This window comes from Macaca thibetana, chromosome 20 (assembly GCF_024542745.1).
Source record: "Macaca thibetana thibetana isolate TM-01 chromosome 20, ASM2454274v1, whole genome shotgun sequence".
In the NCBI taxonomy this organism is placed as follows: domain Eukaryota; kingdom Metazoa; phylum Chordata; class Mammalia; order Primates; family Cercopithecidae; genus Macaca; species Macaca thibetana.
The window spans coordinates 3,590,030-3,600,502 of NC_065597.1; the positions used below are offsets into that span (position 1 = coordinate 3,590,030).

The window sequence follows — 10,473 nt, forward strand, 5'->3', positions numbered from 1 at the left end:
GTGGAGGACTCTGAGCCACCAAGACAAAGGGCTAGAAACAAATATTAAGACAAGAGGGAAAGAAGAAAGGACACTGACCTCATGAAGTGGGCTGGAGAGTTGGAAAAGGATATACTTGAATCCTACTGGACTCATAGAAGCCTCTCTCAGATTACCCTCTGACTAAAGTTCAATATTCTCTTTAAAGAGTGAGGGAAATATTTAGGAGCTTTTTAGCAGAGATGAAAATGATATCATCAGGAAAAGATAAAGTGGACATATGTGTAGATGAATAAGAAGTAAAAAGAAGGAAGTCAATTAAAGCAGTTAAGAAACATTGCAGTCAACAAGGGTCAAATCTTTGTTTTGTTTGTAGTAGAGGGTTGAACTACTCTGACAGGCATAGTTGAAAACAGAACACAAAGGTAAACATGTTTAAAAAGTGGTAGCAGCAGGTCACAATACATCTCCAGAGGTCCTCATTTGAAGTGATGTGTAAACATGCCTTAGCTCTACAGAAGACAGAGCTCTTGCCACTTCATCAGGTAGCAACTCCCCCATCTCTATCATGCAAATATTTTGTGACTCTAATGTGGAAATGTGCCCTTAGATAGAAGATTGTTTTGTTTTGTTTTGTTTTGTTATGAGACGGAGTTTCGCTCTTGTTGCCCAGGCTGGAGTGCAGCAGTGGTGCGATCTCGGTTCACTGCAACCTCTGCCTCCCAGGTTTAAGTGATTCTCCTCCCTCCCCCTCCCAAGTAGCTGGGATTACAGGTGCCTGCCATCATGCCCAGCTAATTTTTTGTATTTTTAGTAGAGACAGGGTTTCACCATGTTGGCCAGGCTGGTCTCAAACTCCTGACCTCAGGTGATCCACCCGCCTTGGTCTCCCAAAGTTCTGAGATTACAAGTGTGAGCCACCAGGACCGGCCAGATAGAAGATTTTAAGTAATAAAACACAGTAGGCTCGGCACAGTGGCTTACACCTGAAACCTCAGCATTTTGGGAGGCCAAAACAAATGGATTGCTTGAGCTTAGGAGTTTGAGACTAGCCTGGGCAGCATAGTGAGACCCCCTTCTCCATATTAAAAAAATCGGTAAAAATATTTATAAGAATCTGTAATAAAATACCATGCATGTTTACTAAACATACATAATAGAGAGGAGAGAGATTGTGTGTGTGTGTGTGTGTGTGTGTGTGTGTGTGTGTGTGAGCGAGAGAGAGAGAGAGAGAGAGAGAGAGAGAGAGAGAGAGAGAGAGACAGATATTATATGAGCTAGATGTAATATATATACTTGGAATCAGTGGTTTTCAACTAAGGGCAGTTTTGTGCCCCAGGAGTCACTGGGGAATGTGTGGAGACATTTTTGCTGTTCACAATTGGGGAGGTGCTACTAGCATATAGAAGATAGAGACAATTAAGACCCCCCTCCAACCCACCAAAAAAGCACTATCTAGTTCTAGATGTCAGTAGTGCTGAGGTTAAAAAATCCTGCTTTAAATGAAAAGGTGCACTGGCTACTCAATCAACATTCTTGTTTGGCTTCAAACTGTGTATGCTGTTAGTTATATATTATGCTGATTTATAGATCCATGTGCTAGGAGTACCGGAGTTAGGTTATTTCCCCAGTGCGTGCTGTAAGTAAAGTATTGAAAATAAAAAGTGTCTAAGATATTAGAATAAGACGGCATTCTTCTCACTGTGAATGACTTTTTATTCTATTCCATTATTAAAATAGGTTCTTCTTCCCAGAGGCATAACATTACTTCAATGTGACATCTCATTTAAAATTGTCCTTGAGAACAGCTAATAGTAATATTGTACCTGGTGTCATAATTTGGCTCAAAAGCTAAAAACTGGCCAAATTTGTTAGACGTTTTATATAAAATTGATTAATGTCTGAAAAAATCATAAATTAGAGTGACACCTTTCAAAAGGTATTTAAATCCCACCACAATAAAAGTATGCCTTAAGTTCAATAGCAAATTTGATATTAATACAAACCTTGTCAACTATTCAGTAAGGAGGACTCTTTGTCAGATAAGATGGTTAAAATGCCTGGAAATGATTCTACAGAAAAATAGAGGCATTCCTAGCGCTACAATCATTAGAAAAGACTTTAGAAATTGCTTAGATTTTAGTGATGAAACCGTTCAGAAAAAGGAAGTCTAGGGCCTTGCATTTGATATTGGCAGTTTATTTGCAGACTAGAATCCAGCCATTCCGATGACCAGCCCAGTGCTTCTTCTAGGCCCTCTGCTCAGTTTAAGAGCATGCACCTCTCTAAGGGATTATTGAATGCAAGTTCTCCCCAGGGTATAATTTATAGTAACTGGAACTGAGAGATGCTCAAGAAGAAAAAAAAAAAAACCAAAAAAGTACTTTTTGCAAAGACCTGATAAATCTTAGGAACATTGCATACTATAGCTCCTGCAGAGTATATCTGGTCCACATTTGCATATGAGAGGCATGCAAATTCATTGAAATGAAAAGTTTAGTTAACTAAAAAGACACTCAACTTTGTTTTTATTAACTCGAATATGAGATTCTAAGTTTATGTTCTGGTTCATGTTCCATGGTCCAAACCTTCTTGCGCAATATGCAGACCAGCCAAGCTCTGTCAGACTCCATGTCTTAAACCTGGTCCCTCTGAAGTGACTTTCCCTCTTTTTCTTCCTGTTGACAAGTGTCACGTCCTCTAAGAAGCTTTCCCCATCCCTTCCTGGCTTAAGTGTTCCTTCTCTATTTTTAAGTGTCCTCTGAAGCTATCGATTATAAAACATATCACACTATAATTTGTAGTTGTGTTTTCTCTGTCCCCCACTACAGACCACGGTCCTTGAATTGTCTTTGTTCCCAGCTTGCATCAATTTCAGGAATAGAGTACGTGCTCACTAAATGCAATCCCAGTAAGTAAAATTTGTAGGTTTTCTTCAAGTATCTTTAGAAAAGAAAACCCAAGCCTTATTTGTGAATGTAATTTTTCCTCTTAGACAATATTTCATTTTCTGGCTGGGCACGATGGCTCACGACTATAATCCCAGTACTTTGGGAGGTCGAGGTGGGCAAATCACTTGAGACCAGGAGTTCGAGACCAGGAGCCTGGACAACGTGGTGAAACCCTGACTCTACTAAAAATACAAAAATTAGCCTGCTGTGGCGGCATACACCTGTAGTCCCAGCTACTTAGGAGGCTGAGGCATGAGAATCACCTGAACCTGGGAGGCGGAGGTTGCAGTGAGGCAAGATCGCGCCACTGCACTCCAGCCTGGGCAACAGAGTGAGACTCTGTCTCAAAAAAGAAGAAAAAAAAATTTCTGTTCTTTGATCTTTCTATTATTCTGTCGACAAAATATATGTTCAACTGATTGCACTAGAGTTGAAAATTTCTGATATCTTTCATATTATATACATTTATATATATTCATGTGTATATGTGTGTAAGTGTATATTAGTTATATATTTTATGACTAATCTATTTAACTGTTAAATATAACACAGAAATTAGAGGACTGGTTTGGTTCACTTTAATTTTACTAACCTCTTTCTTATACTCTTCAGGAAGTAATGATGTGTTTACATTTTTGTGAAATCTGTGATTCTTTGAAAAGATAGGTGTTCCTAATCCATCTGCCTCTGTATGTGAGCCTATAGCCCCTATCACTCTAATCCCACAGTGCTTTGACAAGCTTGCAATCTAAGGATCTGGGAGTGATAGAATGGATATTCTAAGCTATATAAACAGCAAAGAATAAAAGCAGCTTGGATGTGCTTTAAATGTGATAAATTTCAGTAGCAAGGTACAACATTTATTATTTTAGTGTTTTTTCAGTTAGATTGAATTAAAACAGCTTGCTCTCTGAGGGATTTGTTCTGGTCTTCCTTGTTCCAATACATCAGTGGGTTGTCTTGGGTGCTGTGATACTTTACGAGATAACTGTAACAGGAAGCATGAACCTCACTCCAGACTTGCCCACTGGACCAAAAACCCACCCCGACACCATAGTGTAGATAGCCAAAATGAATAAATTGCCCCATCTTCAACCCGTTTTATAGCAATTACCTCTCACTTTTACTTAGCTTCCATTCTTTCTGTTGTTTTGATTTTACATGTTTCTGAACATACGGATTTATCACACATTTTAAACTGTGGCTTGCCCTTGAAATTAATAGCTGAGTCTGACTTCCTGATTTTGACCCTTGGCTCTCTCTCATGGACTCAGTTTGTCCCCAATCAGAATGCTTTGTGGAAAACATTTGTTTTATTGAGCCTTAGGCTATAGTTTCATTCCAGTTCCATGCAGTACAAGGAAATTTCGAAGACTCATCCAGTCAATCTATCACATTTCTCTGCGTATAGAGCTCCAGGACAACAACACATAGGTGAAAATCTATTATATTTTTGAAGACCACTCTTCACCCTTTTAAGCAAAACAATTTGAGAACTTCCCATGGAAGCTTAGTTCAGTATTTGACTGTTTTCCCTGCTACTGCAGACCTTTTCTCTCTAGTTTCAGTTATTTTTGCCACTAGTGGCTCCTTTTTGTCCTTTAAGGGACTACGGGAGAAATGAAGTAGAAGACCAGTATCCTAAGGCAGTAGATCTTCAAGCTTGGCCCCTGGATCAGTGGCAGCAACACTGCTTGGGAAATGCAATTTTGATTTCCATTCAGAACCTACTAAATCTGAACTCTGGGGTTGGGGCCCAGCACTTTGAATTTGGAGAAAGCTCTCCAGGTGACTCTGTGGTGCTTGATGACATTTTAGAAACCCTGGTGTCACAGTTGAGTACAGACTCTTCACATAAACTGGCTGCTGTGGGCTGAATATTTGCATCCTCCCAAACTCACAAGTTGAAGTCTAATCGCCAATGTGATGGGTATTTGATGGAAGACTTTTGGAAGGTGATTAGACCATGAGCATGGAGCCTTCAAGAATGGAATTAGCACCCTTATAAAACAAACCTCAGAAAGCTTATTCACTGTTTTCTACTATGTGAGAACACAAGGGAAAGGTGGCCACCTGCCACTGGGAAGAGAGGCCCCACCAAAACCTGACCCAGCTGGCACTCATCTTGGAATTCCAGTCTCCAAATCTGTGAAGAATAAATTTTTGTTGTTTATAAGCCACCTCCTTTATGGTACTTCGTCCTGGGGATAATAATGTAATTGGCATAATTAGGTTAAGATGAATAAATAATTAATATAGGTAAAACCCTCAGAATGGTGCCTGCCACAGAGTAGGATGTCTAATTTTTATAATTATAGCACAGACCAAAAGAAGGCATTGACAATGCATTCCAAACATTGGCAAGGTAAATAAAATACCAGCATACATGAAATAGGTTCATGTGTTTACATTATTATAATAATTTTTTTTTTGTAATTTTATTCTGTTCTGCCTTTGATATGATTAGTTTTTAGTTGTTAGGTTGAACTGCTCCTTGATTTTAAGGGTAAGTTAGGAGGAAGAACAAGTGTTTCTTTCCCCCCTTATTAAATAAGTCATAGTCAGAGTTGGAAATGAAAAGTAAAAGTGCAGTAATCAATTGTTGTGTGTAACGAAATAAAAAAATCTTCTGTTTGGAAGAGGCTCAGAGATCAGATGTTGCAGCAACCTAACAAACACAGAACTTTACTCAAAAGTCCCACGGATAAGGTTTTGCCATCCAGAACATCTTTGGTGAGGAAAGTTTCACCACCTCACGAAAGAGGATGTCACTTTATTAGGCATTTTAAATTGTCAGAATAAAGGGAAACTTTCCTTCTCTTAGTTTCTATCCTTTCACTTGCAATCTGCAAGACAAAGTACAAGCTAATTAACCTCTAAGAGCCTCTGATTCTCTTCTTTCTCCGGAACAGCGATAAGCCTGTCAACCTTGCAAAAGTACTGTGACCATTCAATGTGAAGACACTCATAAGTGCACCAACAAATGATGTCTCTCCCAGGAGAAACTTCTGTAGCATAGGATTGTGCTAAGGCAATTGGAGCTAAAAGTCTTTAATACTGCTATTTCTTTAGGACTGATAATTGTGTGAGGTGAAATTTTAATATAGAGGACGAGATATAGAAAAAGAATTGGGTCTTAGCAAAAGGGGGTCTAGGTTAAAGAAAAGGTCTTTAACCAATGCATACTTTACAGCTAACATTTTAATGCTATTTTGTAGCACAGTGTCTTCTGACAGTTCTTAGCTTGACAGTTCTCAGTGCTGTCTATGAGATAGTCTTATCGTTGGCAATATTAGAAAGTGTTTTCCAAGCTTGCCTGCTTATTTAATCTTTCCTACTCCTTGATATAGTTCTTCCCACTTGTGTTTGCAAGTGTTTGGATGTCACCTTTTTGTTAATTAACTCCTTTATTTTTTTGGTCTCTCGTTTGTGTGCTCTGCAGATTCCTTTTTTTCTTCTTTCCTTTTGGTTTCCTAGTGACAGCTTCCTTTCAATTCCTCTTCTCTGTTTGCCTCTCCTGAGAAGGAGCCAGTGTCAAAATGTTAGCTCAGTCGGGTTTCCCATTACCAGCTCTGTAAGTCCCCAGGCCCCTCCTGTATTTAGCAGGCTAGGAGTCGCTGTGGCCCAAACATCATTTTCAAATTGTCATGTAAATAAATTCACAAGGCTCGGGGAAAATAGAAAAAAACAAACACCTGTGAAATAATGATTACTATTGCTTTACCTTATGCCCACTTCATGTTAGATTTATCTAAATTCTTTCGTTGGAAGCTGATAGAGCCATGCTGTAACTGTGAAATTAATTATCAGCTAGGAGGGCTAAGGACTTAAGGTGTGAAAATTGCTGGTAGACAAAGGGTCATTGTTCCATTACATCTTAAAACTGAAGTAGACAATGTGAACTAGTCTGAAAACCTGTCTAAAGTTTACTAGTCTGTTAACAAATACTCCTAGAAGATGTGTCATGGAGAAAAATTAATGAAGGAACAACAAGAACAAAATAAAAAGGAAACAGGCAACTTCTAGATATAGTGTCTTCTCTGACTTTGACTATTTTAAAACAGATACTTGGGCATTAATTGCCAAGTATTCAATTATCATGAAGCAAGACAGGTTAGGTGAGATGGGAATAAGTGATTGCTCTCTGCCGTATGACTTCTTTGGATAATTGGCCTTTCCCTAATTATTTGATTCTGGCCATATTACCGATTCAATAGTCTACTTTACCCCAATAGATATAGGATGCTATTTAGGGAGTCCAACAGACTAACCCAATCTACCAGCACAGAGATTGGTATAAGCAAGACATGTGACCAAAAAAGCACCAATGAGAGACTGCTTGCTGTTTGAATAAACAGATATTCCATTCTAGATTGAAAGTTGTTACCAATGTACTTCGTCAGTAGGCATCTTTCCACTTTTCTGAAGAATGCTTCTCTCCGGAGAGAAGCCAACTGAGAGAAGGAAATGAAGATGATAGTTGAAGAGAGAAATATAGTGTTCTTGATAAAATTCTCAGAGCTCCTGGCTCCAGCCATGCTAAGCCAGCTCTGGAAAGTTTTATGAGTTCATAAATTCATTTAACTTGAGTTATCTGAGCTGAGTTTCTGATACTTCCTACCAAAATACTTTGGACTAAGATAGAAACTCTATTAAGAATGCTCTCAATTCCAAGGTAAGGTATTCTTTATTGAGTGCCTAAATAAGATAAGCCTATTATGAGACTGGAAGGACAAATATATCTAAGAGACATACCTTGGCTTTCATGGACTGTTCATCTCTTTGCGAAAACAGGAAACAGTACATGAACGTACCCCTAGTATACTCGAGGGTAAAAAAACCAAGTAAAGAAAAGAAAATACACTTCTAAGGAGTTTCAGAAAGCTGTTTTTAGCTGGCAGAAACTAAAAAATTAAACTACCACAGTGTTGCTTGACAGATAGTTTCCAAAAGCTTCAAAAATTAGTGCAAGGACCTCTTCAAGGGAAATCAACATTTACTTAAATTAACCGAGAAATTGGAACAATGGGTAATTGAAATATTAGTCACAATGACATACAGTGGACACAGTTGCTTACCTTGTGGGACTTAAATTCTAATAGAGTAAAGGGCCTGTAAACATGTAAACATGTAAGTGAGGAAAGTGCTTTGTACTGTTCATAAAAGTACTTATTGCACTCTGTAAATAGAATAATGTGATAAAACTACATACTAAATGGGAGACAGCCCGTAGGGGTTTGTTGTGATGTTTAAGCCGACACAAATGAGAAGAATAAGAAGAAACCTGCAATTTCAACAGCCAGCAGAAGAAGTAATAGCAAGTGCAAACATTCTGACATTGCAAAGAATCTTGAAGTTCCAGAAAACCTAAAGAAAGCCAATGTGCTTGCAGTGTTCTCAGCAAGGCAGATTGGCTTAGAGAGTTTGGAGACCTAATGCAACAGAAGCAAGGTCTTGCAGGGCTTTGAAGACAATGGCAGCATTTAGTTTCAATCAAATTGCAACAGAAATAAAGGTTTCAAGAGGGGGAGTGGCATGATCCACATTTTCAAAATATCATTGTGGTTCTTGTATAGAGGATGCTTCTTGATTGAAGAAGTAAAAGAAGGAAGATGCTAGTGCCTTGGACAAGGGTGAAAATGGATGGTACTGAATGCATGTTTTTTTGAGGGACATTCATACATCGTTTGTTTGGTTCAGTAATCTCCATGGTTCCTTTCAAATCTACTCTAGAATCTTAGAACGTTTTTCCATATTTATGTGTAAATAGACGTCTGATGGATACAACAGTAAAACTATTAGGTTGGTGCAAAAGTAATTGCGGTTTCAGACCATGAATTTCAAATCTTTATAACTAGGCTGAAACACATCTTCATTAATCAAAATAGGAACCATTACAATCAACACTTTTTTCTTTCCGATGAGAAATAAGTCTTTTTATTCTTGTAGCATAAAAATCCATGCTTCAGGATTTGATGAACTCTTGGAAAGGATTTTCTGGATCCTGCTGGTTGTGGAAGTGTTTTCCATGTACAAAGTTGTTGAGATGCTTGAAGAAGTGGTAGCCAGTTGGCAAGAGGTCAGGTGAATATGGCAGTTGAGGCAAACTTTGTAGCCCAATTCGTTCAACTTTTGAAGCGTTGGTTGTGCAACATGTGGTTGGGCGTTGTCGAGAATTGGACCCTTTCTGTTGACCAATGCTGGCTGTAGGCATTACGGTTTTCTGTGCATCTCATTGATTTGCTGAGCATACTCCTCAGATGTAATGGCTTCACCATGTAATGGATGGTGTAGTACATTCACAATATAGTACATTCACAATATATTACATTCACAATGTAATGGATTCAGAAAGCTGTAGTGGATCAGACCAGCAGCAGACCACCAAGCAGTGACCATGACTTTTTTTTGGTGCAATTTTGGCTCTGGGAGGTACTTTGAAGCTTCTTCTTAGTCTAAACACTGAGCTGATCATCACTAGTTGTTGTATAAAATCTGCTTTTCATCACACATCACAATCTGATCAAGAAATGGTTCATTGTTGCATAGAATAAGAGAAGATGACACTTTTCAAAACTATGATTTTTTAAAATTTTCGGTCAGTTCATGGGGCACCCACTTATGGAACATTTTTACCTTTCCAATTTGTTTCAAATGCGGAACTACCATAGGCTGGTTGACACTGAGTTCTTCAGCAGCTTCTTGTGTAGTTGTAAGAGGATCAGCTTTGATGATTGCTCTGAACTGGTCATTGTCAACTTCTAATGGCCAGCCACTATGCCCCTTATATTCAAGGCTCTTGTCTCCTTTGCAAAACTTCTTGAACCACGACTGCACTGTACATTCATTAGCAGTTCCTGGGCTAAATGCTTTATTGATGTTGTGAGTCGTCACCACTGCCTTATGATCTATTTTGAACTCAAATAAGAAGATTGCTCGAATTTGCATTTTGTCTGACATCATTTCCATAGTCTAAAATCAACATAAAATAAACAGCAAGTAATAAGTCATTAGCAAAAAGGCATAAAGTGAGAAATGCTTATTAAAATGATGTATAACATAACTACATTTATTTAAGAATGTATTAGAATACCAAACGACAAATTCCAATAATGCAAAAGCTGCAATTATGTTTGTGCTAACCTAATAATAATATATATTCCTATTTATTTGGGTAATATATAGATATTAGCTATTACAGGGGCTATTACACAGTACCTAAATAATTGCATTTCCATCAATATGCTAACTTTATCATACACTAATTAATATTACTTGAGAAAGATAAGAATTGTCATATGATATCAATGCCCAGGTTTATAATTTCATATCTCAAAGGGTGGTAAGAGGTATGAACCTGTTTGCAGCATTTAGTCCTAAAAATAGGCCCTGTTTTAACAAGTTGTTGTCTACGTGATATCCTCTAGGTCAACATCCTAACTCTCATTTTAGCACATTCACCTCTGATCTGAGTTTAACCACAAACTTATGTACACTGACTTCTACTGTCATTGTTTGCAGTTAATAACTGTTATTTGTAAGC

At 38.1% G+C, this 10,473-nt stretch overlaps 1 pseudogene; it reads right to left on the minus strand.

The window, feature by feature from the left end:
- Nucleotides 1-8,805: 8,805 nt before the first annotated feature.
- LOC126944957 (histone-lysine N-methyltransferase SETMAR-like) lies at nucleotides 8,806-9,899 on the minus strand (annotated as a pseudogene).
- Between the last annotated feature and the right edge of the window lie 574 nt (nucleotides 9,900-10,473).